The 26,768-nt window shown below is 64.3% G+C and overlaps 1 protein-coding gene across 1 annotated transcript in view; it reads right to left on the bottom strand.

Annotated features, from left to right (window-relative positions):
* ZNF469 (zinc finger protein 469) overlaps nucleotides 1-24,912 on the bottom strand; it is a 114,317-nt gene extending 89,405 nt beyond the window's left edge. Inside the window, 1 exon segment of the mRNA XM_045439965.1 lies at nucleotides 24,839-24,912. The gene's annotated coding sequence lies outside the window, so the exon portion shown is untranslated.
* Nucleotides 24,913-26,768: the final 1,856 nt, after the last annotated feature.

Raw genomic sequence — 26,768 nt, 5'->3', positions numbered from 1 at the left:
TGGGATGCGTGCTGATGGCACGTGAGAACATTCTGGAAGGCGGGGGCTGCCTGGGGCCTCCCCGCCCAGCGGGGGCGTGCCGCCGGCCCAGGCCTTCCAGGAGAGGCAGGAGACGAGGCCTGGGGGTGCGCACCTGCCGTCGTCCCAGGGGGTCTGGGAGACAGCCCCGAGACCTGCCAGATGTGAGCGACTTTTTATTGAGATATAATTCACAGACTGTCCGAATATCCCTTTCGAAGCGCGCAACTCAGTGGTTTTTAGTACGCTCGCGATGTGCAGCCCTCACTGCTATCAAATTCCAGAACGTTTCCATCATCCAGAAGAACCCCCACACCCCTTTGCCGTCGGTCCCATTCCCTGCCCCAGCCCCTGCGGATCCTTGTTCGGCTTTGTGTCTCTGCAGATTTGCCTCTCTGACGCCGTGCAGGAATGGAATCCGACAGCGTGTGGTCCTCCGCGTCTGGATTCTGTCACGTGGCACCGTGTGTCTGAGCTTCATCTGTGCCGTAGCCCCATCAGGCTCCATTCCTCTTCGTGGCTGAGTCATGTGCCACCGTGTGGACGTGCTTCGTGGCTGAGTCGTGTGCCCCCACGCGGACAAGATTCGTGGCTGAGTTGTGTGTCACCACGTGGACATTCTTCGTGCTGACTCGTGTCCCACCCTGTGGATGTGCTTCATGGCTAAGTTGTGTGCTGCCACATAGACGTGATTCATGGCTGAGTTGTGTGTCACCATGTGGACGTGCTTCGTGGCTGAGTCGTGTCCACTGTGAGGATGTGCTGCATTTGGTTTATGATCAGTTGATGGACATCCGGATGGTTTCTGGTTCTTGGCTTGTGACACGCTCTCAGAGCATGCTGGGTAAGTTCTGAACCCCCCGTGGCCTTGGGTGCACTCTCCCGGTTTGGACCCATGAAATTTTAAACCCAAATGCTGCCTAAGAATTTTTTCCTCGACTCCGTGGAATAGCTGAGAGACTGGTTATTTCCAATGAGAACCAATTTCCAGCCGGAGCGACCAGCCTGCCACGTTGTCTGGGACTGAGGGGTTCCCAGGACGCAGGTGCACTTGGGAACCCCATCCTGGGACACGTGAACGCTCACTTCCGAGCCAGGACCTCTGAGGACCACGGGGACAGGCCCCCGGCCCGCTCCTCCCTGAGGACCCGGCGTTCGGCCGGGGGACTCAGTCTCCCCCACGCGCCCCAGCCGCCCGCACTGCCTGCTCTGCTCCAGCTCTGCCGTGCCGGGGCTCCTCGAGGGTGACCCCACGGGGTCTCGACAAGCGATTACTGCCGGGATTAAATCGCATCCTCCCTTCCTACCTGCCAGCTGTCTCCACATCTGGACCCAGGCTCCCCAGACCTTCCCTCTTGAGGCTCTGACACGAGCTCTGCAGAGCTGAGGGAGCAGAGCCCCGTGGAGAGTCCAGGCCCCCAGCACCACCCTGCCACCCCCACCCCCGGCGCGCCCAGGTCACAGCCGCGCGGATGCTACTGGAAGTGATGGTTACCATGCGGAGCCTGGACCCCAGTTCCAGGTTTCCGATCGGGGGTCGGGGGCAGGGCCGGGACACTTGCACGTTAACAAAACACAGGAAGTTTGGAGGCGGGCGGTCTGCTCCAAAAGACCCAGCTACGGCCGAACCCCGGGGTGCATGGAGGGCCTGTCTGCCGTCGGCCCCCCCGCCCTTCGCGGCTGCGATGCTCTGGCCGGGTGCACGTCGTCTGCACCCACCTCCCCGTCTGGGCTGCTCCGAGCCTCTGGAAGCCTTCCGTCTCCTCCGCACGTCTAAGTTCCAGCCGAAACGCACGAGTGCTCGCTCTGGCTGGAAGCGAGTCCTCCCTGGGCGCGTGCCAGGGCCCCGCGGGCCCCGGCTCCCGAGGTACGTCCAATTCCTTGTTATTTCTCTCATCTGGCGCCCACCACCTGGCAGTTGTCGTAGGCGTAACTGCGGCTGTCCCTGAGGGAGTGTGGTACAGCTGCTGCCCATGCTCTTCTTCTGGAACTTTCCGTGGGCCCTGGCCCAGAGGAAGACTCCATCTCCCAGTTTCCCTAGCGACCTGATGGGCACGTGCCTGGTTCTGACCAGCGTGTGGAAGTGACGTGTGTGACGCCAGGTGCTGCCCTCCTTTGCCTGCCCCTGGGTGTGGGGGAGCAGAGAAGAGCTGTGATGGCAGGAGCTGAGGCAGCTATCTTATGCCACGAGGTAAAGCTGGGGGTTGAAGAAACAAGAGCGTCAGGGAGGACCAGGGTCCAGGACACCTTGGAGGTGTTGTGTCGGCCCTAGGCGGTATCCGCTCGGACTGCTCAGCAGTACAAGTCCCCTGCCGCCGTTGCGTGGGGCCCTGGATGTACTCATGTCAGCGGCAGAACCTTCACGTTAACCGACACGGCCAGGCTCCGGGCAGGGGGGCCCAGCGACATTCTCTAGGGGCTGCGCAGGAGGCACGATTATTCCCATCATCCCAGGCCGAGTGGCACCGAGGAGCCTGACCCCAGCCAGGCAGCCTCGGTGTCTCCAGCTCAGTCTCAGTCCCGGCACTGCTGGGCACCCCCCGCAGCCCACCGTCTCTCCTAGCGGAGGAACCTCCGCTCCATCCGGGGTCCAACCTCCGCACGGCCCACGCTAGGGGACGGGCCCAGCGCTCCAGGCCAGGCACGGTGTGAGAAGGGGCACCCCTTCCCTGTGCACGGCCGAGAAGCAGAACCCCGACCACAGCAATCCTGTCTCCACCAACCTACCCTGGGGATCGCGAGCCGCCCGCTCGGGAGGCCTTGCCCTGTGTGGGCTCCGGGCCCCCCCCCGTGATGGGATGGACACGGTGCCCGTGAGGAGCCCACTGCAGGGGGAGGAGACACAAGTGTCCCTGCGGGGCCTTGGCGCCCGCCATGGGGACAGGGAGGGAGGGAGGTGGAGGGGTGGGGACAGAGCGGGGACAGAGCTCCAGCTGGGGGGATGACGGGGTCTGGAGACGGACGGCACACAACGGCGCGGGTGGACGCGACGCCCCTGAGCCGTGCGCTCACGAATCACCGAGATGGTTCGTTCTGTGTTACGCGTGCTTCACCACAGAAAATCAAGCCCAGACGCTGCCCAGCGGGGCTCGGCTTCCAACGCTCTCCGTGAGCCACGGTTCTAGTTGGTGAGACTGTGTGCTGCCCTGGGAAAGGGTGGGTCGCGGGCAGGAGGGTCCTGTCCCCCGGGGCCCCGGCACGAGCCGGGCGCACAGGGGCCCGGAGAGCGTCCGCCGCTAACACGGAGGAGCTGACTCGACCCGGGTTCCGTGTCAGACTCAGCCGTGGCCGCGCCTTCGGGTGGGAGGCGGCGGGACCCTGAGTCACCGCCCCACATCGGCGTCCCTGCCCCCCGCTCCTGTTGGCGTCATCGGGGCGCGAGGTCACGGCCTGGCTGGACTGGGCTGTGTGTGGTGGGGGAGGCGTGGGGCCGGGGGAGGGAAGCAAGGGTGGTGGGGGGAGCGCCTGAGGGGTGGCCTCCTGTCAAGGCGGGAGAGGCTCGCCTGCGCCCCGATGCCGGGACCCCCAGGCACGGGACGCTCATCTCAACCCCCGTGACCCCAGATGCTCTGTGGCCCTGATGCCTCTGGGGGAGGGGGCCGTGATGTGGGAGCAACGGCCACCACGGGCAGACGAGGCTCACGGGTGCCACCGCTGCGGGCACGACTGCTGGGTGCCGCCTGCAGCCAAGGTGCCGAGGCCCGAGGGGTCTAGGAGGGCACAGGACTCCGCCCTCTCCTCTGTGGGCCCGCCTGCGAGGGGGCGGGGGAGGGACACTAGGGTAGGTAGGGTTCCATCGAGGAAGGGCGTGTGCGGGGCCCGGGGGACCTGGGTGGCCTGGCTCCCTGCGGGTTTGCGGGGAGGCCCTGGGGAAGGAAGGCCTTGCTGCATCAGGACCAGCAGCCTTCGAGGCCCCTCCTGGCTCAGGCCCCGGGGACCCGGGCCACTGCCCACCGTGCTCCCTGGTGGCCGGCGGTGGGGCCTCACCTTCTCCCGGACCCCGGGGCTCCCCAGCCCTCGCGTCTGACTGGAGAAGCGTGTCCACTGCCGTTTGGGCATAAAATGAGAATAGATGTTCTAAGAGAAGCCGCGAGACTCCCTCGTGGTCCCAACAGCCGCCTCCACGGGGTCTGGCAGGACATCCCGGGTCCGAGCCCAGGGCCCGATTCCCGGAGGGGCGAGCGGGGCCTGCTCGTAGGGACTGTGGTCACAGATGGGACTCGGTCACGAGAGACAGAGGACGTGGGGCCGCGGAACGGCCGTCTCTCAGCCAAGACGCAGCAGTTTCTGTGAGGGTGGAAATTTCTAGATCTGCACCAGCCACGTGCGGCAGCTCAGGACACAGTCGGTGCGGCACGACAATATTATCAGGTTCTGGGGAACTGAAGCACAAGGAGCCCCGCGTGGCCACGGTTGGTGGCCAGCGCTGGGCGTGGTTTCTCACTCGTCCGTAGACAGCGGCTCTGGGCGAGCGGCTCTGAAACTCAGTCTCGTGTCTGTCCACCCGGCCCGGACCGATGCCCAGAGTCCCCGGCAGGGGTGGGCGTCAGGCAGCCGGGCGCCGAGGGTCTGCGGTCAGCGCTGCCCGCGCCTGGGGACCTGCTCCCGGCGTGCCGTGACCGTCCTGTGGCTGCTTGCCGTGGCACCACGCCTTCTGCTCATGCCGTTTCCTATTTACGCTGTGACGAATGACTTAACCGAACCGGGAGCTGACACGTGTCCCAGGCAATCACTGTCGGGCCCGGGCCAGCCGGGCAGAGGGGTTGCTCTTGGGGGGGGGGGGGCAGCAGGTGCCGTGGGGGCTGGGGCCGGAGCCTCACACGGGCCCAAGGGGCGCCGCGGCGCGCCCCCTGCTCTCATCCCCTCCCGTACCCTGCGGGGCCACCGGCTGGTCCCGGGGCGGAGACAAGCCCTGGAAACAGACCCACGGGCACGTCGGCCACTCGAGACCGTTTCTGACTTTCGCACGTGGCATTTTGCTGAGACCCCAAGTTCTCCCGGGTGCCGGGGAGCCAGGCAGGAAGACACATTCCCACGGAGGGTTAGTGGCTTGGAGACAGAGGGCCATGGGGTGCCAGGTCTAGCCGTCCGCCTGTCACCTCGCAGGTGAGGACGCTGCAGCTTGGGGAGGGAGCGGGGCCGGGGCTGACCCAGGACAGACGTGCCAGGCCTCCCCTCTGCCGCGTGCAGAGCTCTGGGCGGGTCAGCGGCCAGACGATGGAGCCCCACGTTCTCTCGCGGTCCCCCAGTAGGGTCGTGGGCACGTCCGTCCGCCTGTCCGTCTTCCGCCGGGACTTCTGGCTCTGACCAAAACGGGGAGGCAGAAGTGACCTCGGGAAACGCCCAGGCCCAGGCCTCGAGAAACTGGGGGCTCCCTGTTCCCGCCTCCTGGGGTCCCGCTGCACCCCGGAGGAAGGCCTGCGCGGAGGCCCCGACAGCCAACACCATGCACCTGCCTGCCTTGGGGGGCGCCGTCTTGCAGGTGGGCCCTGCGACCCCCGTCCAGCTGCCCGCTGCCCCCGTCCCCCCCAGGCCCTGCCCAGGTGCGGATCTGTGGGCACAGGGAGGAGTCTTGCCGTCGTGAGGCACCGAGTCTCAGGGAAGGTCATCGGGCGGGTCCACACACGCTGCAGATCGAAGCAGGCATAGGCCCCAGGGCCAAGAACGCGGGACCCATCGCGGTGCCATCACGGCAGCTGTGTGACCGGGGACAGTCTGCAGCCCTCTCTGTGCCTCACCGTCCCCACCGGTACCCTTTGCAGGCGGGTGGGGGATTGAGCGGCGGGAGCGCGGGCAGGGGTCTGGCGTGTGTCCGGGACGGAGAGGCCATTACTGCCACGGTCAGGGGCTGGCCCGGGGAGCCCTGCCTCTCGCTCCCGCCCTCTGCCCTTGACAACATCCCCAGGACGGTGAGGGGCGGGGAGACCCCTGCTCAGGAGCAGGGGAGCAGCTGCCGATCCCCCCGCAGGCCCCAGGCGCTGCAGGCACCCTGTTCCCGTGTTCTTAGGGCCGCGTGTGCCGGCAGCGGCCTCCTGACCGCGAGGGCTCGGCCGCGGCTGTCCCGGCACCTCGTGCGGCTGCGGGACACGCAAGTCCCCGAGCACAGCTGTAGAGCAGCCTTTCACGTTCGCTGGTTAAGCAGCCACCATTTCACTCACGCCCGGGCCCCGCTGACCCGCCGTGGGGCTGGGGCACAGGGCCGATTACGGCGCTGGCGGGTTGTAGGAGTAGACGGCACAGCTGTGGCAGCAGAGGACGTGGCCTCGGCCTCCCGTCGCTTGGCACCTCACCGTTCACTAGGACTCGGGGGTCGTCCCCACTGAGCCCCGCAGAGGGGCTGGGGGTGGAGTCGGAGGCGGCAGGCGATCCCTCAGCCGGGCGCCCGAGGGAGGCAGCTGATCGAGTCTGTCCCCGCTTCACGGATGGGGCGAGCGGAACCCCCGCTCGCCCCGACAAACACAGCGGCTCACCGCTGAGGGCCGCGGCCAGGCGGCGTGTCCCGTTTTCCGATCCCCAGGGACCCCCAGCCCTGACAGCTGACCTCTCCGTCAGCGGGTGTGGGGACGGACAGAGGGCCCGCGGCTCCCGGGCTCTAGGCTCGCTCCCGGCTCACAGGGTGCAAAGGTCGGGGTTACGCCAGCCTGACCAGCCTGTCATCCCCAGTGATTCAGTCAGACACTCATCTGGGTGTTGCTGTGAAGTATTTGGGAGTGTGGATAACCATCAGTCGACCCTAAGAAATGGCTCTCCATAGCGCGGGTGGGCCTCGCCCCATCAGGCGAATGCCTTGAGACTACACACTGAGATTTCCCCGAGGTGAAGCAATCCAGGCTCGAGACCCCAGCGTCAGCTCCTGTCAGTGGGTCCCGCCTGCCCTGTGGATCCGGGACTTGTAGGGACACAAGCCTGGTCCCTGTGACTTCCCGAGGGGCCGGCTTCATCCCGGGGCGGCTTGGATCAGCCCACGTCTTTCCCTGACCTCTGCCCGTCGGGGATCAGGTCTGCCAGACACGTCTGATGCTGGAAGATCAGGTCGCCCCTTCAGCCCTTGCCGGAGCGCTGCTTCCGTCGGTCTGCGCGGGACAGGTCCCAGCCTGTCTATCCTCCCTGGGGGCCTCCTCTCCCCAGGGCCCACGCTCCCTCGCAAGCAGGGCCGAGAGGGGGGCCCCGCTCTGCAGCCCGGTCGGTCCGGGGCAAAGTGAGAGGCCCCCGCGCCCAGCACTGCAGAACGGCCTCCAACGGCAGCCGTGGCACGCCTGTCCCCTCCTGCTCATGCGCCCGGCCGTCCCTGCACACGCGTCCCCCTCCATTCAGACGCTCTGCCGCTTGCAAAGCCCTGGGGCCCGATCATACCCTCTGTTGACTCATGTTGGGCACAGCCACCCGCGAAATCAAAGATGAGTCGGGCCAGCACCCTCAGGTGACACCCAAGGCCGTCTGGCCACGTCTCCAGGCCGTTCGTGGGTGAAAGGGTCGACCAGCTGGCGAGTCATTTTAATCGTTGTTTTGTTGTTTTCCTAAAAACACCAGAGGTGGGACTAGCCACCCTCTGCCCCCCATCACTTGCTTCCCACGAGGAGGTTGCCAGCCAGCCCGAGGCTGGGGACGTCCGCTCACTAAACGTGGACAGAAAGGCACGTGGCCAAGAAGCCAACATCAAATTCAAGACCCCCGTGTCCCTGCGCAGAAACTCACGGTCATTGTGCGTTAAAAACGATCATGAAAGCAGACGGCATCACCATCAACGATAATTATCACCGTTAAATACGTGCTTTCCATCAGGAGGGCGATGCGACAGCAGAAACATTTTGCAAACGACGTTGAAACCCTTAATCTCCTCTGGGGTGTATGAAACGGATCCGCTAACACGCTAAGTGAGCATGGATTACGCCCCCACGGCCTTTTGACTTAATACACCTCCGACGTTTCGCATCGTGCTGCACACGCCCCGTGGCTCGGAGTGAGGGGTCCGCCCCGTGGACGGGGCGCGCTGTGCTGTGCTGGGTGTCCTGCTGGGCGTGGAGGGGGCTCCCCTCCTTCACTATAAATAACACTGCTTGGAATGTCTTCTAGCACATTCTTTTCCCTCCTATGTACAATTAGGACTTTTTAGCAATAAAGATGAGCGATGATGATACCATCTGTCTTGAAAGGATTTTTTGTTTCTTTGTGTCTCGAGCAGAAGCCTTGGGAAGGACAGTCTCAGAGGAGCGTTCCGCCTCTGGTCCTTGACCCACTGCACAAATTCTGGCTTGTGGGACGTCGGTGTCCCCCTCGTGCAGGGTGGAAATGGTCCCGCGCCCCGTTGGCGTTGCCAGAAAGCTCCCTGCCAGCCAGCGTCCACACGGGCGCAGGGTGCCGAGGCTGCCCAGGGGCAGTGCTCCTGAGGAGGGACAGTGGGCGGAGGGGAGGAGGGGTGGGGGCTTGTGAGAGGGAGGCGGCACTGAGACAACGACCTTCTCGCCTCTGACCAGCGCTGGAAGTTTTTGCAAAAGGAAGGGGGATTGTTGGCAACACCCAGGGGCCACGGGTGTGGTTGGGACTCTCCCAGCTGGTCGCCTCCCCCGGGGAGGCCTCAGAAGGCCCACCCTCCTCCCTGGGCTCGGCTCGGTCGGAAAGGACTCCCCAGCCCCTGCGGGGAAAGCCCCTCCGGCCCCACAGGTGCCGTTTGGGGAACACTGGGCTCCAGTCCCGCCGTCTCGAAGGCCCCCCACCTGACTTGGGGCCCCCAGTGTGGGCAGGAAGACGGGGCCACGTGCTCACCCTGCCTGGATGCCCCGCATCCTTTGTGCCTGTGCTTCCCAGCAGCCAGAACCCCAAATCCAGCATGCTGGTGCCCAAGGACGCACACAGCTGTGCGTCCCTGCAAGAACCCCAGAGGCCAAGACTCACAGCCGCCCCATGAGAGCCGGGCCACAGACAACGGGGCCCTGCCGTGAGGCCCACCCAAAGCACCGGCCGCCGGGCCGCCTGGCGCCCTCACGCGGGCACGTCCCGTTTCCCCATAAGCCCGGACTCCCTCCCTACAGCCGTCAGCTCATCCCTGGGTCTGCTCGGCTGATGGCCGCAGGACCATCGTGGCCTGGGTGGGATGACCGCGTGAGCGCGTGACCGCTCCGCGACCTGCGGGGCTCCCCTTTGGCGCCGGCCCCTCCTGAGGGGCCCCCTGGACGCTTCTACGCAGACGTTTCCCTTCCTTTTCCAAACACGGTCCCGTCAGACACTCCCTCTGGCACAGCAGCGGCTAAACTCCGGGGTGCTGGTCTCGCCCCGTCGGTCACACAGCCGGGGAGAGCCGTGCGCGTGGCCGCCCGTCGGGCCCAGGCGGGTCATCTGTGGGAACGGAGAAGCCTCCCGGACGCCCCCGCCATCGGCCAAGCCTGCCTTTCTAACGGGCTGGGCGGGGTGGGCGGGGGAGGTCACCGGGTCCCATGATGCAATCTCTAGTCCCGAAGCCGGGGTGAGGGGGGAAGGGCTGCCGCCCGGGAGGCCCTCACTGCCCACCCGGCTGCCGGAGGAGCACGGGGCAGAGGAGAGGGGCCTGGCCCTCGACGGGGATCAGCTCCAACCCCACAGAACGTCCCCCGGCTCGGCCCAGCGCCTCTGGGGTGGACAGGGAGCCTGCTCAGATGCACGCGGCTGCCAGCCAGCCGCCCAGACCCGCTGTGGCCGCGACTCTGGGGGATAAAGGTCGCTCTCGTCACATGTGGGTCGGATGCCGGAGTCCACGGGCATAAATAATTCCCCGGGGAAGGGACTGCACGCTGGGCCCGGGCCGGGCTGGTGACGGGATCAGGCGGGGAAGGAGAAGCCTTGCCCGCCAGCCTCGAGGTGGCCCCACCACGTGTGCAGGTGCAGGGAGCCCCCCACGGCAGCCCCCAAAATCGGGGCTCCTCACCGCCCCGGGCAGAGGCGGCTGAGCTCGGAGACAGGCCGGGCGCAGCAGCTCAGAAAACAGGAGGAAATATGGTGAATCCTTAAACGGAACCAGATGGGCTTTGGGAGATAAAGGGAGATTTCTGGAAGGTTCCTGTGAGTTCCTGGGGACTGGGGTAACGGTCAGTGAGGACAAGTTGGGAAAACATTCACATGGACTTCCTGAGGTTGGAAAGACTTGCGGTGGGGAGTCAGTGGGAAAAACAGAGCTGCACAGGGCGGGGGCCGGGGAGGGGACATGGGCGCAGCCGTCCCCACTGCGCACGCCTGAAATCAGAGGAGGGCGTTGTCTGCACCGGGACGGGGGTGTGCGGGGGAGACCCCGGGACGGTCTCCGCACACCGCAGGCTCGTGCTCCTCCCGGTTTAAGGGGTGCAGACCCCCTCCAGCAATTCACCAGCCAACGTCTCCTGAGCGCCCCGCACTGTGTCGGCCGGCCGGCGTGCAAAGGGGGCACAGAAAAACGCACGGACCCCCTAACGCCACACTTCACGCGCGGGGAAAGGGAACGACAGGCCAGGGGTTGCGGGTGCTCTGCTCTGGGGAGAAGGCAGAAGGCGGCTCTCTGCAGAAAGGGTGATGACGGGCTTGGGCTTTGACGTGCGAGCAGGAGTCTGTCAGGTTGGAGGGACAAACGGGGAACTGCCCCTCGATTCTCTGCTCCTGCTGACCAAACAGGTGACGTTCTGTTGACGCCTCCCGCCTGACCAGGAAAAAGCCGGGGCAGCCTCGAGCACATTCAGGCCTGTGATTGATTCGATCCGATCAGACTGCGAGTGGGGGGCTGTTCCCATGTTCCGAGCAAGGGGGAGTCTATGCAGCCTCTCTCCTAAATTCTCTGTCCCACTAGCCCATTACTCTGCCTAAATCCAGTCATTCAAAGCCTACTTATCTGGGTTTTTGGGAGAGGAGAGCTCAGGCTGGGGGCTCTGAGTTTGGGGCTTGGAAGCGTGAGGGGTCCGGGGTTTTACGTGTGTGGACGCCTTCCATGGAGAGGGTCCAGCTTCCAGCCGATATGAGTGATACCGCGAGAGAACGAGGCGTGGTGTTCAGGCGTGGGTTCTGTGCTCGCTGGGTGAGGCCACCACGCTGAGGCCTGCTCTCGGGGGTGTTCCGTGTCTCTGTCCACGTGGCCCTTGGGAACCACAGCCCCTGAAATAGCGGCTTGCCTGTTTCCTGGGAGAGGGAAGATGGGGGCAGAGAACGGAAGGGCCACCAAGGAGAGCTGGGGAGGGCATCACTTTGGCCCAAGGTTTAAAGGTAGCCGGCTTGCTGGGCCCACCCTGCCTGCTCTGATTCAGAATGGCGGAGCTAAAATCAGACAGGACGAAACCGCCCTGGAGATCTGGTGGGAAGGACAGACGGGCGTTTTAGGTTGGTGGTGGTGGGGGTTCCTGGGTGTCGTCTCTGCCTTCTGTGGCCACCGGCAATCTGCCTCCTTTGTCTTCTCTAGAGTCGCTTGGTCACTCTCTTGGTTACAGGAATACATGAAGCCTCTGTCTCCTGGATGAGGGGCGGGCACCACACTGCAGAGTCCGGCCAGGAGCCAGGCACACGTGTGGCTGAGATGGTGGGATGGCGGTGGCCACTGCCAGCTGGGTCCGTGGCCGTGGGCCGCTAACTGCCCCCAGTGGTGCTGTCACCTTGCACCTGTGGGCCATGCGCACCTGACTTGGCCTCTCGGGGCCTCGGGTTTTCTCTCCTCTGAGACGGCCCAGCAGCACCCACCCCACGGGGCTGGGAGGGTGAAAGGAAGGGTGTGTTTTGGGAGACGAAAAGAACTGACCTTTCAGTTTTAACTCATTACCGGAGAAAGTTTCTCCAGGTTCCCCCAAATCTCCCAAAGGATCATATGGCTCTGAAGTCCCATTTCCAATCCAATACAATCCCTATCACAATGCAGATGTCTTTTTTTGCCAAAATTGCCGAGTTGATCCTCAATCTCATACGGAAATGTGAGGGACCCAGAATAGCCAAAACTATCTTGAAAGAGAAGGACAAAGTTGGGAGACTCACGTATCCCGTAACTACATTCTGCGGTAACCGCGACTGCGCCCTGGGTGAGAATGGCTACACGGATGAATAGAATAGAACAGACTGGAATAGAGCCCAGAAATAAATGCTCACGTTTGTAGTCAAGGGATGTTTGACAAGGGGGTCAGGCTACTCCGTGGGGCGACAACAGTCTGTACAACCAAGGCTGCTGGGCCATGGTTCATCCACACACGAGGATGAAGTTGGATCCCTACCTCACACCACACACAAACAGCAGGTCAGGAGCCTAAATATAAGAGACGAAAGCGTGAGACTTGCGGGAAAGCAGTAATAAATCCTCGTGACCTCGAGTTAGACAAGGACTTCTTGGCTCTGACACCAAAAGCACCAACGACAAAAGAAAAAAACAGATGAACAGGATGTCGTCCAAACGAAAACTTGTGTGCTGCAAATGAAGTCACCCAGGAAGTAAAAAGGCAACCCACAGACTGTCTATCCGGTAAGGGACTGGGATCCAGAATATGTAACAAGCTCTTACAACTCAACGATAAAAAGGCAAGGTAGCCAAAGAAAAACTGGGCAAGTGACCCGAACAGGCATTTTTCCAAAGAAAATGCGCAAATGGCCAAGTGGCATGGGAAAAGATGCTCAGCATCCCCAGTCATGGGGAAATGCAAATCGAAACCACGCTGAGACCCACGTCACGCCCACCAGCATCGCTAGAGTCAAAATAACAGGGAGCAACTGTGGGTGAGGGGCTCCTGTCCCGCGGATGGGTGGGAGGGGACACAGCCACCTTGGCGAACAGTCTGCCTGTTCCTCACGGTGTTAGAGCGCTAGGAGATGGTCCGCCCCTAGGTGTGTGTGCCTCTGAGTGATGAAGACCTACATCCGTGAAAATGTGCATACGTGCACATTCACAGAGGCGTTACTCATGACAGCCAGCCGGACGTCTGTCGGCGCACAAAGGGGTAAACTCCCCACGGTGTATCCGCACAAGGAAGTCGTATTTAGTTTCCACATGGTGCTAACACGCGCCACGACACGGAAGAGCCTGGAATGCATTGTGCTAAGGGACAGAAGCCACCGATGACCGGCCACATTTCTGTAAATGCTGAAGCCCAGGGAACCCCAGGGTGGAGGAGAGGTTGCTGGGGCCCGGGGAGAGGGCGTGATGGGGGCGTGTTTTTGGAGCGACGGACGTGTTCTGGACTTCGTGCTGGTGGCTGCACAGCTCCGTGATCACACGGAAACCTGCTGACCTGCACGCCATGAAGGGGCAAATTTAATGGTGTGTGAGTTATACCTAAATAAAGCCATTTGGGAAAAAAATGTCACTTCTTCTCCCCTCTCCCTACCGTCTGGTTGCAGCAGAGACAGAGTGAAGATAGGAGCCAGAGACCCCTCAGACCCGTTTCTGGCGTGAAGATCCTGATGCTGGCTGGGGTCCCGGGGTCATGCCATCGGTGCCCGGCCGGGAAGCAGCCGAGTGACGGAGGGCAGGTTGGGGGCCCTCAGGCTGTTGGCGCCGGCCGGGGCTCGCAGGGCTGTGGGGGCCGAGCCCCGCCAGGCTCTGGGGTGTGTGCGGAGGGTGGGGGGGGTGCCCTCCTGAGGGCACCTGTGCCACGACCTGCCGTGCGCCTCTGCCTTATCGCGCCCCCTTCACTTAGCTCCCGGCTCTGACCTCCCAGAGCGCCTTGGGGACCAAATGCGAGCTGAAGAGTCACACCCTCCACCAAATGAGCCAGCCGGGCGCCCCGACGACGTGAAGTTTTAACCTTATTTCACTGTAATTCACTCACGTGGCAGTGGCCACACCGGCCAATGGCAGCTCTGAACCACTCTGGCTGCGGCCTGTAGACACCAAGTCTGAGGACAGAGTTTCAGGCTTGTTGTCGGGCCCAGAGCTCACGGGGACTAACCCGCCAACTCGTGTTGGCTCTACGGGCAGAGACCAAGGGAACACGGCGGCCGCGCCCTCAGGCTCCAGCGGGACGAGCGGTGTGGAGGCTGGCGTCCGAGCCGTGCCGGGGCTGGGGCACTCAGGGCCGGGGGCCGCCCGCCCTGCTGGGCTCTGAACGCTTCTCACACCGCCCGCTCTGGGAGGATCGCCGCGCCTCCCCCTTCGTGCCAGCCCGGTGGCCAATTCTGGGCCGAGGCCGTGGGGGCGGACTCACGTGGCACAGAGCCGAACCGCGAGGGTGGAGGCGGGGGTCTCCGCGAGGTGGGCCGACCGGGAGCCTGAGAAGCAGGGCCAGGGCCCTCGCCGTCCAGACAGAGAGCCTGAGCCGGGAAAGAGAGGACGCGGCCCGCCTCCCCTCGTCCTGACGTGCGTTCCCTCTCAGCCGGCGAGCATCTACGAGCACCTTCTGTACGCACGGCCCTGACCCAGCGCCTTCCCAACCGGGGACCCCAGGGGCACACGTGGCCATGAGCAGGGGGAGGCGGCGGGCGCGGGGTCCTCCTGATGGGAGGAAGCCGGAAGCAGGGGTGCTGGGAAGCCGGCAGGGTGGGCCGCGCTCACTCGGCCAAGGGAAGCAACCACTGAAACCGATTGTTAGCACACACGAAGCACCACATTTAAATAGATTCACTCTGGGAAAAACAAAAGAGGAATGAACTTTATCTTGAGAGACCCGGCCAGACCCAGAGATGAAATATTTTTACCATTAATACCGTCTGGGCGCATATGTAATTGTTTCATAAGAGCTCGGGGCCTCCCCGGCCAGCAGCAAGGACAGCGGGTCAGACGGCAGATGGCCAGACCTCCGTCCCGCCTTTTCCGATGTCCGCCCTGGTGTCAGTGACATCCTGGGTCTCGGGCCACCAGGAAGACCCGGACCCTCCTGGTCAAGGTCGCCAGGGACATCTGTTTCTCACGGGCCCCGCAAGGAAAGGCCGTGTTTGGACTGCGCTTGGCCACACCAAAGCGGGGCCACGAGCTTCTCTGAGCCTCAGTTTCCTGCTCTTTATTATTTATTTATTTATTTATTTATTTATTGTAATGCTTATTTTTGAGGGAGAGACAGAGAGACAGGGCACGAGCAGGGGAGGGGCAGACAGAGAGAGGGGGAGACACAGAATCCGAAGCAGGCTCCAGGCTCCGAGCTCTCGGCACAGAGCCCGACGCGGGGCTCGAACCCACGGACTGTGAGATCGCGACCTGAGCTGAAGTTGGACGCTTCACCGACTGAGCCCGCTGAGTCCCACCCAGGCGCCCTTCAGTGTCTGTGTCTTTAAAATGGGCGCAATCACGTCCTCAGCACAAACGCTGTCGTGAAGGTGAGGGCCTGGAAGCAGCTGGGACTAGGACTGTCACCCTGTCACCCTGACAACAGCCCGCCACCGTCCCGGCCTGGGACGCGGAGCCCTGAGCGGGGGGGGGGGGGGGCGCTGCTGGGCCAGGGGGGTACGTGTGACAGCGTTTCCCAACAGCTCACAAGAAGGGCATGCACAGACGGAGGTGACAGACGAGAGGGCAGAAACAAAGCCATCCTCCCCAGGGACACCTGAGGGGAGGCCACCCTGACCAGCAGCCGATGCCCCGAGAGTTTCCTCCGGTGGTTCCTGGGGCTTCCTGCCCCGCAGGCCCTCCCTGTGCCCCACGTGGGCGTGTTCGGGACTAATGACCTGGCCCAGACACGGGCAAACGCCTGCGTCCCCCACCCCAGCTGAGTCTCTCGTGAGGCGCGCTTGCGATGGCTTTGTTCCAGTGAGGGCTCTTGGGTCCCTGTGGAGGCCCCAGGGGGCTGGGACTCTAAAACGCCACTGACACTTGCCTGTTAGGTGTTCCAAGGGACACCAGTCCTCCCTGCCACGGGCACATCCAACTGTGGCCAACCGCCAAAGCGCCTGTGTGTGCAAGGCCCAGGGGCGCCACCAAGCGCTGTCGAGATTCGCCAGGGGACGTGCACCCCGTGCGTGGGGTCCAGCTCCACCGGAGAAGAGAAGGTGTTGCGTCCGGCACGACCTGGGCCACAGCTGGTGAGGCCACTGGCTTGTGTGGGGACCGGGCTCCGTCCGTGGACACCGTCCACCCACCAGCGTTGCTGAAATCAGAGGCCTCGGGGCCGAGAGAAGTCACCAACAGCAGGGTAGAGACATCCCGGTTCTTTATCCCCTCGAACAACGCAGGTCGGACGGTGTGAGCCAAACGCACAGAGCTGGGCCCTCGCGGCCTGGCTCTGAGGCGTCTAGGACCCCGGGTCAGTCCTCATCTGCAGAGCCGGACCGTCTCCGTCACAGCAGCCAGCAAAGAGACCACACACGAGCCGCCGTATAAAGACGCGATCCCCTCCAACAAATATCCCGCCAGCCCGCAGCTCCCCCTGGGCAGTGCTAGCCTCATAAATCCAGAGCGGGAAGCTCAGGGCAGACGCCGGCACCCTGGGCATCTCTCTCGCGCGAGGGCCCCTGCAGAGGGAAAGCCCTTTGGCCTCCAGCGCCGCGTCCGGAGGGGTGCCTCCTATAGGGTCTGACCCACAGCCACTGCCCCAGAAGAGACAGGCTGCTGTGCCTGAGACCCCAGGCTCCGACGCCCACTGCGGACGGCCAGCGGCGGGTCTCCGCCGGGTCCAGCCTGTGGCCCCAGAAAGCTGGAGCCTCGAGACGAGCCCCCTCAGATCATCAAAGATGCTGTCCTTGCCACGCGTCCACGGAAGCTAGAGCCGCGGGAGGGCTCCCTGTGGCTCCTGCTCCAAAGGGCAACCTGCACGCGCCTGGAGCACCCACCTTCTGTCCTGTCTCACCCTGCTCCGTCCCCCTCGGCCCTGACACGCCGGCCGTCCCTCTGCAGCCCGGAGACTCTGGCAGGACAGGCCCGGACTCTGCGTGCTCAGCAAACACCTGCTCTGTGTCCGTGGCCTCCCAGCTGTGGCCTCCCAGCTGCACCACCTGGGCTGGAGAAGCTCACGGTCAAAGCCCAAAGTCAGGAGGGCCGCCCCGAGGCCGGAGAGGGGCCGCTCCTCAAGCGGGAGATGTGGGCCCTGTGGGGCGTGGGGCTTGGCTTCAGAGCCGGGAGGAATTTCCCACAGACCCGTCCATTCACGGGATGCCCTCCCACCTGCACTTTGTGGGCTCTCTGCCTCCGGAGGAACCCACTCGGGAGGGCGGGTTCTGCTCGGATGGCTGCCTCCATCGGAGGCCCAGGGCCAAGTCCCCTTGGCACATGACGGTAGCTCCGAACACGAGTCTGAAGTCACGAGAGCCTCCGTGTCGTGTGCCCCCGTGTGAACTGTGGGAGCAGCTGGGGACGCGTCTGGGTCTCGCCCCCCATGGCTTCCGTCTGGGTCGCCGTGGACCCGTGGTGGCCTCCAGCCTTGCTCCGGATGGAGCTTCCCGGGTGGGTCCGGGTGGTGGAGGGCTCCTCTGGGGACAGGGTGGTCGTGGGACGTGGTGACACCCGGCCTGGCGAGCTATGGTGGGGGGTCCACCCCGGGAGGAAGGGCCCTCCGGTGGCTGCCGCTCAGGGACTGGGAGCCATGGCCCACAGGCCCTCCCTCAAAGCCGAGGAAGTGAGGCGGGGCCACATGGGGAGCCCGCGGTTCGGGGCCCAGGGCCGCGGTCCCCACCCTGGGCGCTGCGGCAGGCCGGCGGTGGGCCAGATGACGGGGGACTCCTGTCTGCAGGTGCGGTTTTAAAGGATTTGGCCCATTTGCAAATCTGAAAAGACAGGAAGGATCTGCTTTCTGGGCAGCAGGCCCCGTGTGCTCCCACAGCCCGGGGCCCACCCCACTCCCTCTCCTTCTATCTGCTCGGGGCCAGACCTCCCTCCCTCCCGGCTGCCAAGTCGAAGGACAGGTGCAGACGGGGGGTCAGGGGCGGGGGTCTGTCCCAGCTGTGTGCAGTCGGTGGTGCCCCGGGCCCAAGGCCCGAGCCCCCAGGCCACACGGGGAGGCACACGGTAAGGGTATCACGACAGCGCTCGGGAAACGTGCTCAGGAGAAGAGGGGAAAAGCGGGTGCGGACAGCGGGCGGGCCTGTCACACGGGGGCTGGCACCCCGTCAGGTCTTGATGGCGCACGTGCGCTCGCAGGTGTCACCAAGACCCAGGGGACACGCCCGCTGGCCGCCAGCACCTGCTGAGGCTCAACCCGTCACTGGCCCCTGCTCGGCCAGCTGGTCTGCGCCCACGCCGACTGCAGGTCACAGGGTCCCGCGGGGCACAGCGCCCACGCGTGAGATGGGCATCTGGCGCTCTGGGCCAGCGGGCGGGAGACACGAGAACCCGAGTTTGGGAGGCACGCTGGTCCCACAGCCGTGTTTGTGCCTCTGACCCAACCGGCACCAAATGTCCCCGCCTCCAAACAGCGGCACAGCCGAGCCCCCTCGCCGCCCCTGGGCCCCGGGATCAGCCAGCAGATGTCCTGCTCTGTGGCCTCAGGGTTGTTGCGACACATCAGGGTCTCCAACGCCAGGCGGGGCCGCTTCCTGCCCTTGAGAGGCGATATCCTCTGCAGAGCAGGCCCCAGGTGAGAACCAGGCCGCCGGATGCGGGTTGCAGGACGTATGCCAGATGGAACCTGTGCCTCGATGGGCAGAAATCACGTCTGCTGGGACGTCCAGCGTGCAGGAGGCATGGGCAGTCCTGGCACGTGTTCACCAGCTCCCTCCTGGAGACATGACTCTCCTGGCATGAGCCCTCCCAGTGTACAGGGTGCAGCGGTGGAGGAAGCTGACCCCCGGGCATCGTCCGGACCCCTCCCCACGTGTGTCTCGCGTGTGCAGGGGGGCACGGTGTTCGTGGGCACAGCCAAGCTGCCGCATCGCAGGCCAGAGCTCTCAGCGGCTCTAACCAAAGCCCACACACGATAGACCGTCACAGCCGACCCGTCAGCAGAGGGGCATCAAAGGCCACTGGCACCCGCCACATACCTCGACCCTGCTGGTCCCGGGGCTGGAGGGGCGTGTGCTGCCTGGGGGCCGGCGGTGACCCTGCCAGCGTGGGCTGTGAACCAGTCTTCAGTCATTCCAAGAACCTGCTGTCTACCCTTCCGGAATAACCCCCAGCCTTGTCTGTGACGCCCCCAGAGGTGAGGGGCCTGCACAAATATTCTTGGTGTCAACTTACTCAATCATCTCCTGCCCCAAGTACTGGTCTGCAGGGATGGCCAGGGCCCAGGTTGAGGGGCTTCAAGGTCTCTGAGAGGGAGCAGGCATTTGTTTTTAGCCCCTGGACCTCAGGTTCCCTGAGGAACGGGAGTCAGGTCACCAGGAAAGGCTTCATGGATGGGTGGCCCCTTCCTTCAAAGAACATGCCACCCAGTAACCACCCGCAGGCCTCCGTCAACGCAGGAGAGCAGGGGAAAGTGGGTTCACGTTTCTGGCTGCCAGGAGGGCCCCTGCCATTGTTCTCCATCGTTCTGTCGGAAGGATGAAGAAGACCCCAGGGCCACTCCCAGCGCACTGGGCTCGAACCGTCAGGATTGCTCCTCAGAAGGACTGTGTCTCGCGGACCGGTGTTGGATAAATGATCCAAGACCAGGGAATTAAAGTTCAAAAAAGCTTGGGTGCAAATCAAATTTAGCTAGAAAAAAAACGTTCCATCACAGGCTGGCGGTGCGGATGTGTGGGAAAACGGTTGAGGGTAGCGACTGGAAAGCACCGGACGCTTCCCTGGCAGGTGTGGACACCGTGGCCAGTCTGCAGCGGGTCTGGCCTCTCACCCAGCTGCACGAGGCCTCCGGGCTCCCGCCTGCCTCCACGTCAGCCCCCACGTCCGGCATCCCCTCTCTCCCTTTCCCCGTCTTCCAGTGCCTGGCCTGTCACCGTGGCTGGCCTGCCGCTCGGAACCTTCCAGATGGGCGCCGCCACACGCGGGACTCGTGGATTCCCCGCCGCAGCCCTGGTGACGCGGCTCCACCAGCCCCGTGCGTCTCCTTCCTCGTCACCTGTGCCCGACCAGCTGCTACTTCATTCATTCACTCATTCACTCATTCACTCATTTCGCAGACGTGTGTCGAAAAGCCACGGGATGCCACGCTTCGATGACCACAAAACTGTACAAAACCCGACCTGGCAGAGCTGCCTTGTGGCTCCGCCTGGGGGTGGGCCTGGGGCTGGAGACACAGGAACCCAAGACACACCTATTTACTGCCCGCGCCTCAGAGCCAGGATGGTTTACGTGCCCAACGTTCACTATGGTGAGATCACGCGGGAAAGGTGAGGGCCCTCACATCTTTAAGAATCCCTTAGGAGGAGGGGCACCTTGGTGGCTCAGTGGGTTAAGCGTCCAGCTCTTGGTTTCCGCTCAGGTCACGACCCCACGGTTCACGAGTTCGAGCCCCGCGTGGGGCCCTGCACCGACAGTGTGGAGCCTGCTTGGGATCCTCTGTCTCCCTCTCTCTCTGCCCCTCCCTCGTTCGCTCGCTCGCTCTCTCTCTCAAAAACAAATAAACATTAAAAAAAAAAAAGAATCCCTTGGGAAGAGCATGACTCAGTCTCAAACGTGCTGCTGTTTGGGGCTCTTTGAACGGAGCCCCCACTAGCTCATCGTGTGAAGGCGTGCACAGACCCAGGCACCGTGCGGGGTGACAAGTCCCTTGGAGAAGGGGCGTCGTCTGCCACGCTGGAAGAACTTCCAAAACCCACCCCTTCTCTGCAAAAAAATGCATCTTTATCCCTCCCCGTGGGCCCAGCTCAAGACGAAGCGGGAAGTAGCCAAGAGACAACCGCGAGATCAAGAGCACAGGAAATTTTGCCTTTCATCTGAAAATCCGTCCGTCAGCTGCAGAGGAAATGCAAAGCCGGGTGCATGCCTCGGTGGCGGCTCGGACCGCATATTAGTTCCTGCTGGTGTGAAGGAGCCTGTGGCCGCGGCCCCGTGTGCGCTGACCGCCTCGTCTCTCTGGGACGGGGTCACCCCACCCACGCCGTCCGCCACTGCCGTGGGAGCCCCAGGGGAGCGCCTGGTGGCTGCGACTCGGGAACGCACGGTGCCCAGCCGGGGGTGCCCCCCCTCCCCCGGGCTCTGAGATGGCCCCGGGCTCCGGACACTCAGGAATGCCCGTGGCCTTAAGCGACAGAATGAGTTTTCTTGGCCAGAGAAAGCTATTTCCGGGTAGGCCGTGTTGCAAGGGATCCCCTCCCCCACCACATAAGACACGCGACAGGCCTGTGGTTGGCAGGTTGCGTACTTGGTCCCACAGATCCTACCGGGAAGTCCGCTGGCTGGTGCACGACTAGCGTCTGTTGTCAGGATCTCGCGGACCGAGAGAGGGCGCAGGCACACGCGGCCCGCGCACGCCTCTCTGTGGAGTCTGACCCCGCAGGGAGGTCCCAGCGCCATCCCTCACGAGCCAGGCTGTCCTGTCTGCCTCGGTTTCCTCGCTTGTAAGATGGCGAAAGTAATACGGATCCCTTACGGCACGAGGGTGGGTGTCTCGGTGTATCTGTCCCGTCGGTGTGCCAAGGCTCCCTGTCCTTATCACCAGAGGAAGGCAGGATGCCTGGGCTGGGTCCTTCCTGGCCAGGCTGTCCCTGAACTCTGTGGGTCTCTGTCACTCCCTGTACATGGCAAGCAGTGGTGTGGCTGGCGTCACGGGGCCCTCCCGTATCGTGGAGTCGTCCTCCGACACACGTAACAGGTGCTCGAGAAACGTGTGCTGAGTTCACGACCACAGAGGAGTGTGCCTGCCAAAGGAGTACTGGAGAAAGGAAGCATCATGAGGGCCACAAGGAAGAAGCAAGCCCTCAGGACTGAGGAGGTGGGGGAGGCTTCCCGGAGGAGGTGGCCACGAAGACGGAAAGATTCGGGTGGGTGTAGGGGAAGCAGATAACGGTCCAGGCCAGAGAAGTGAAACAAAGATACACACGAGGAATCAAAAACGGGTCCTGCCGCCACGGGGCCCGGGTGACAGAGCAGAACAAACACGTCGGAAGACACACAACTCCTCGACGGGGCGCCTCCCGGTCACCCTCCCCGGGAGCTCCTGCGGGTACGCCAGGGAAACAGGGGGTAAAGCACCAAAGTGAAAGATGGGTCTCGGGACGGGGGGGACCGGCACCAGAGCAGAGGGAGGTCACTTCCGGGAAGGTGGAGGAAGGAGGCTCCCAGAGTGCCCCTCGCGCACCAGGCACGGAGCGCGACCCGTCCAGGCCGGAGCAGGCGGAAAGCTCCGGAAGAGATTTCTTCACAGAGACGAGACGGAAGACGGTCTGACGTGTGTGACGGTACCGGGAGGGGACTCCCGCGACTGGGAGGGAGCCGGGTTCGAGCTGGTGGTTGGTGCACAGGAGGCCGAGCTGGGCCACCTCAGCCAGCCATCAGAGACCCCAGACCCTCGTGACCAGGGCGCGACGAAGGAGAGGAAGTCGTGGTCCACGACAAGACTCAGCCGGAGCCGTGGCTGTGTGAGGGGCACCCAGTCAGCGCTGCCAGGGACCTGAGCAAGGGGGCCAGGTGGGGGGGAATGAACACGCTGCCTGAATCGGGACCCGGGGGCAAAGGCCACGAGAATCCGCTGCGTGAAGTGAGCGGGAATCGGTGCCGCGGGGAGGACCCGCAGGGCGTGATTTCTCCCCAAGCCTCGCAGAGCTCGCGGTCCTCAACGGCGCGTGTTCACAACCGCGGGGAAAGGGGAAGGGAAGGGAAGGGAGCTGTGCCAGCATTTGGTTGAAGAAGAAAAGGAGGGCCGGGGGCAGACACCGCACTCCCTCCCGTACCTGCGGGAGACAAAGCACCGGCAGGGGCGCGGCTCAGGTCGGGGACCGCTGTCTGCAGCCCCCACGTGCCAGCTGCCCCGGAAGGTGTGGGGCCTGGCTCCCGGGGGAGGTCGCAGCGAACAGGCAGGTGCACGAAGCACCTGGGGGTCGAGACCCGCGAAAACGTCAGAGTTCGGCAGTAAGGACAGCTAGCCTGGCGCCCTGGGACTCAAGGCCCACGTCCCCTGCGCCACGCGGGGAGGAACCCTGGAAAGGGCTCTGTGGGAAGGACAGGGGCTTCTTGGGGGAGCAACCGGGGACCCGTGGCTGGGAGGGGTTCCTCCACCTCAGGAGGGACAGGATGAGCGAAACCCCCAAGGGCCAAAGGCCATCTCAGGGTAGGAATCACATCCCCGGCCCGCTGACCGGGACCACCGGGCGTTCACGTGTGTAGGCGGCTCAGAAACAGACAGAATGCTGGCCTCCTAGACTCGGTGCCCCCCGTGGGCCGAGCCACCGCCAAGGGACGCGGGGCCTGACTGTGAGTCGGCAGGAAGCCTGCACGGATCAGCTGTCTCCACCACGTACACCCGCGTCGGTCCCCGCCCGTGCCCAGTCCCCCTCCCCGCCCAGCGGGTGACGTGGACCCGCCTGCACGCGGGAGAGGCGCCTGGCCTCGGCACAGACGGGCAGGGTCCTCTACCCCCGGGGGCCGTGACTCGAGGGAGCCCCGCAAAGCTTGGGGGCAGGTGAGAGAGAAGGGCCAGACCCCGGGGGCATCATTCACCCCTGCGGCTCACCCTGCCTTGTTACCGGCTCGTCCGCCCGGCCTCCCCTCTGTCTGCCCCTCGATCGTCTTTGTCTCTGACACATTTCAGAGCCGAAGGGCAGACAGCCACACACAGCATCCCTGGACACACTCCGGCTCGCAGACGTCACCTACGGGTCGGTATCTGCCTAAGCGGTTTATCCACAGGGAAGATGTACAAACGGAAAGTGCGCACATTGTGAGTGTGCTAACCGCGGCCGGCGTGACCCAAACCCTGCCGAGATACGGACCGTCTCTATCGCCCCGGAAAGACGCCTGTGGCCCCCGCCAGCGCCCCGCACGGCCAGCCGCTTACACTCGCCGCTGGCTCCCGTGAATGTCAAAGGCTAAAACGGACCGTTCGTGTGGCAGCGTCTCGCATCCTCAGACACGAGAGGAGAGAGCGAGCCGGCAGATGTGACGTAACACGCCGGCCCCGTTCCTGACGCCCTCGCGCGGGCCCCGTTAAGCTGAATGCCAAGGCGCTTTGGAGCCCGTGTGCCGGCCGGAAAGTAGTGCCCCCCCCCGGGTCACCCTGCACCCCCCCCCCCAAACCTTATCAGAAAGAAGCCTGGGAGGCCAGGAAGCCACTTCCGGGGGGGGCGGGGTTCTACAAGGTGCAGGAACGAGCAGCTGGTCCCCGCGGGGTTCCTGAGACGCGGCGGCCGCCTGCCACGGGCATCCCACCGCCGCGGGCCGGCCGACCTCACGAGGTCATGCGCGCAGGTGCCTTCTCGGGCGGGCACTTGGACCAGCTGGCGGGTGAGGGTGTCGGGTCACAAGGGGGCGTCTGGACACGCGCCGGCTGCGTGCTCTGTGAAGCCCCCCGGCCGCACCCCACCTGTTGCACACGCTCCCGCCACACACGTTGGCTCCAGATGTCGCCACAGCCTCGTCGGCAGGGTGGACGTCCGGAGACCGCTCCCTTCCCGGGGGGAAGTCGGACAGGCGGAGGCCGAGGCAACACAAGCACCTCCGTCCCCCCCAGGCCCAGCGACGACCCCGGGTGCTTCTCAACAGGGCACCGGGGGGCTGCCACCCAGCGCTCAGGTCCCGCCTTTGACGTGGCCCCCGTGGCTCAGGCCAAAAACGCAGGCCCAGAGGCGTTATTCCTGACCCGTCTGTAGCCCGCGGCCCCCATCCGGGGCTCCCCCCGCCCTCCCGCCCTCCCGAGCCAGCACGGCCGCCAAGCCGTCCCCATCGATCGCCCGGGATGGGGCCGAAGACGGTTTCCACCCTCGGTGCCTCCCGAGAACCACTCAGAGCCCGGGTCACGTCTCTTTGTCCACGGTCACCCCGACCCTCGCGCCAACGTCCGCTCAACACCGACCACGCACCAGCGTCGACACATGTGCAACGTGACCCACGACGACAGCGTCAGTGAAATAAGGCGGGAGGTGGGGCCGAATGAAACGGCGGAGAGGAGAGCACACTCCTTACCTTTGCGATCCGCGGTCACAGCCGCTTCTTCCGCCGGTCACTGTCTACACAGCTGCCTCTCAGCCACCAGCAGACTCTGTGGATTACAAGCGCGTGTTTAGACAGACAGCCCCAAGCCGCAGAACCAGGGCCTGCCAGCCCCACGACTGCCACACTCCAGTCCCAGGCGCACAGGGACAGGACCCTAGCTAAAGGCTCTCCCCACGGTCACCCTCCCTGTCCCCCCCCAGATCCACGTCAGCGATTCAGCGGCGCTCGGCTTTCCCTGCACACTGCCGCGGCCACATGCGGACGCCCACGGACACAAGGGGTCGCCTGCAGGCACAGTCTGATCAAGCTTCTCGGCACTGCTCCCTGCACAATGTCCTTCTTTTCCTCACCCAACGACCTGGGCAGAAATCGAACGTGCTCTTGTGGTCCCCGTGTGGCGTCCCTGCGAGGAGGGGTATCCCGCTCGCCCCCCCACCCTCACCACGGGTGTCTGCTTGCTGCCCTGAGCAGGGGCTCCTGCCCAGGGAGGGGACCTTATGCAGGCTTCGCGAGCGGACCCTCGCCCACGTGGGTCTCTGCTGCTCGGCCAGCCTTCTCGTCGTCCTCCTCCAGGACTCCATGTGTCACTCCGGACCTCCCGGCCAGCAGCTGTGCCTGGGAACCTCCCAGGGTCCCCCGCCCTCTTGGTCGGTCCTCTGTCAGCTTGCTCATCGTCTTGCCAAGAAGTTGGACGCCGACCAGACACTTCTTCCCGGGCCACGGTCCCAGGTGGCTTCGGGGGAGGGGCGAGTCAACACCGTGGCACGCACACACTCAGAAGCCGCGAGGAATTCAGAGTCGACCGTGTTCTGGCACAGCCTCCGGGCGGACCCGAAGGGAGCCCGCGCCCGCTGTCGTTCAGAGCCTCAGGCCGCGCACTTGGGGCAGGAACGCTAGAGCCGCGCCGGCCTCCCTCCCCGGAGGGGGATGAGGCTGTGGGGACGCGTGAAGCTCTGCGGGGGTCGGTCTGGGGGCTGCGGGGGCACCTTCTGTGCCTCCCCAGCACCCGCCCCTCGAACCGACTCTCTCCGATCTGAAGTGGCCCCCGGAGACGTGGTCTCCTACCCTCCGGTGACATTTCACGTCAGTAAGGAACCTTCAGTCTCAGCTGCGTCCTCGCGAAGCCGGCGGGCTCCTTCCCCCCCCCACCCCCCCCACCCCGGGCTTTATCTAGAATCAGTCGGACTGTCAGCAAAACATAAAAAATAGTTGTTTTCCGAGCCCAAATACAGCGCGGGCTTCTAACTCATCTGCCATCTAATTAACAGTTCCCAGGCCGCCCTGGCCCGTGGGAACATCTGGGCCCCATCCCTCCAGGCCCCAGACCTCGAGGGAGGGGCGCGCGGCTCTCGGAGACCCTCTGCCTCGGTCTTCCTTTGAAATCTCTAAGTGGGAGGACGCTGGTGCGCGTGCGTGCATGTGCACGCGTTTGTGAAATAGCTGTTTGCACGGAGCCTGGCGGTGCCCCGTGAGCCAGCGTCCTGCAGGCCCCGTCGGGGCCCAGACGACCTGCTCTGGGTCCGCGGCGGCGAGGGAAAAGCAGAGGCGTGTGCTGAGACCCCCGCGAAGCTGCTGCCTGATTTCCAGGGCCCTTCCGTGCTGTTGAGACTCTCCCTGGGTGTGACGGGCTCGCGGACAGGTGGACACACGGCCCGTGGGGAAAGCCGCGTGGAGGCGGAGGCCCCGGTGGGGGGCCAGCCTGACGGACGCGGCGTGGGGCGCTCAGCTTGGTGGAACCAGCCTGGCTTCCCTCATTCAACTGTGTGCTTACGAGCGTCACGGGGTCGAACGCACAGGGCACCACGTCCACCGTCCTGGCCCCTTTTAGGGGTGGAGGTCGTGGCCTGACGCTCGTTCACGATGCCGAGCGGCTGTCCCCGCGGCCTGACCGTTCGGCTTG

This window comes from Leopardus geoffroyi, chromosome E2 (assembly GCF_018350155.1).
Source record: "Leopardus geoffroyi isolate Oge1 chromosome E2, O.geoffroyi_Oge1_pat1.0, whole genome shotgun sequence".
NCBI classification, from domain to species: Eukaryota; Metazoa; Chordata; class Mammalia; order Carnivora; family Felidae; genus Leopardus; species Leopardus geoffroyi.
The sequence above is the reverse complement of the archived record's forward strand: the minus strand, read 5'-3'. Positions and strand labels throughout refer to the sequence as shown.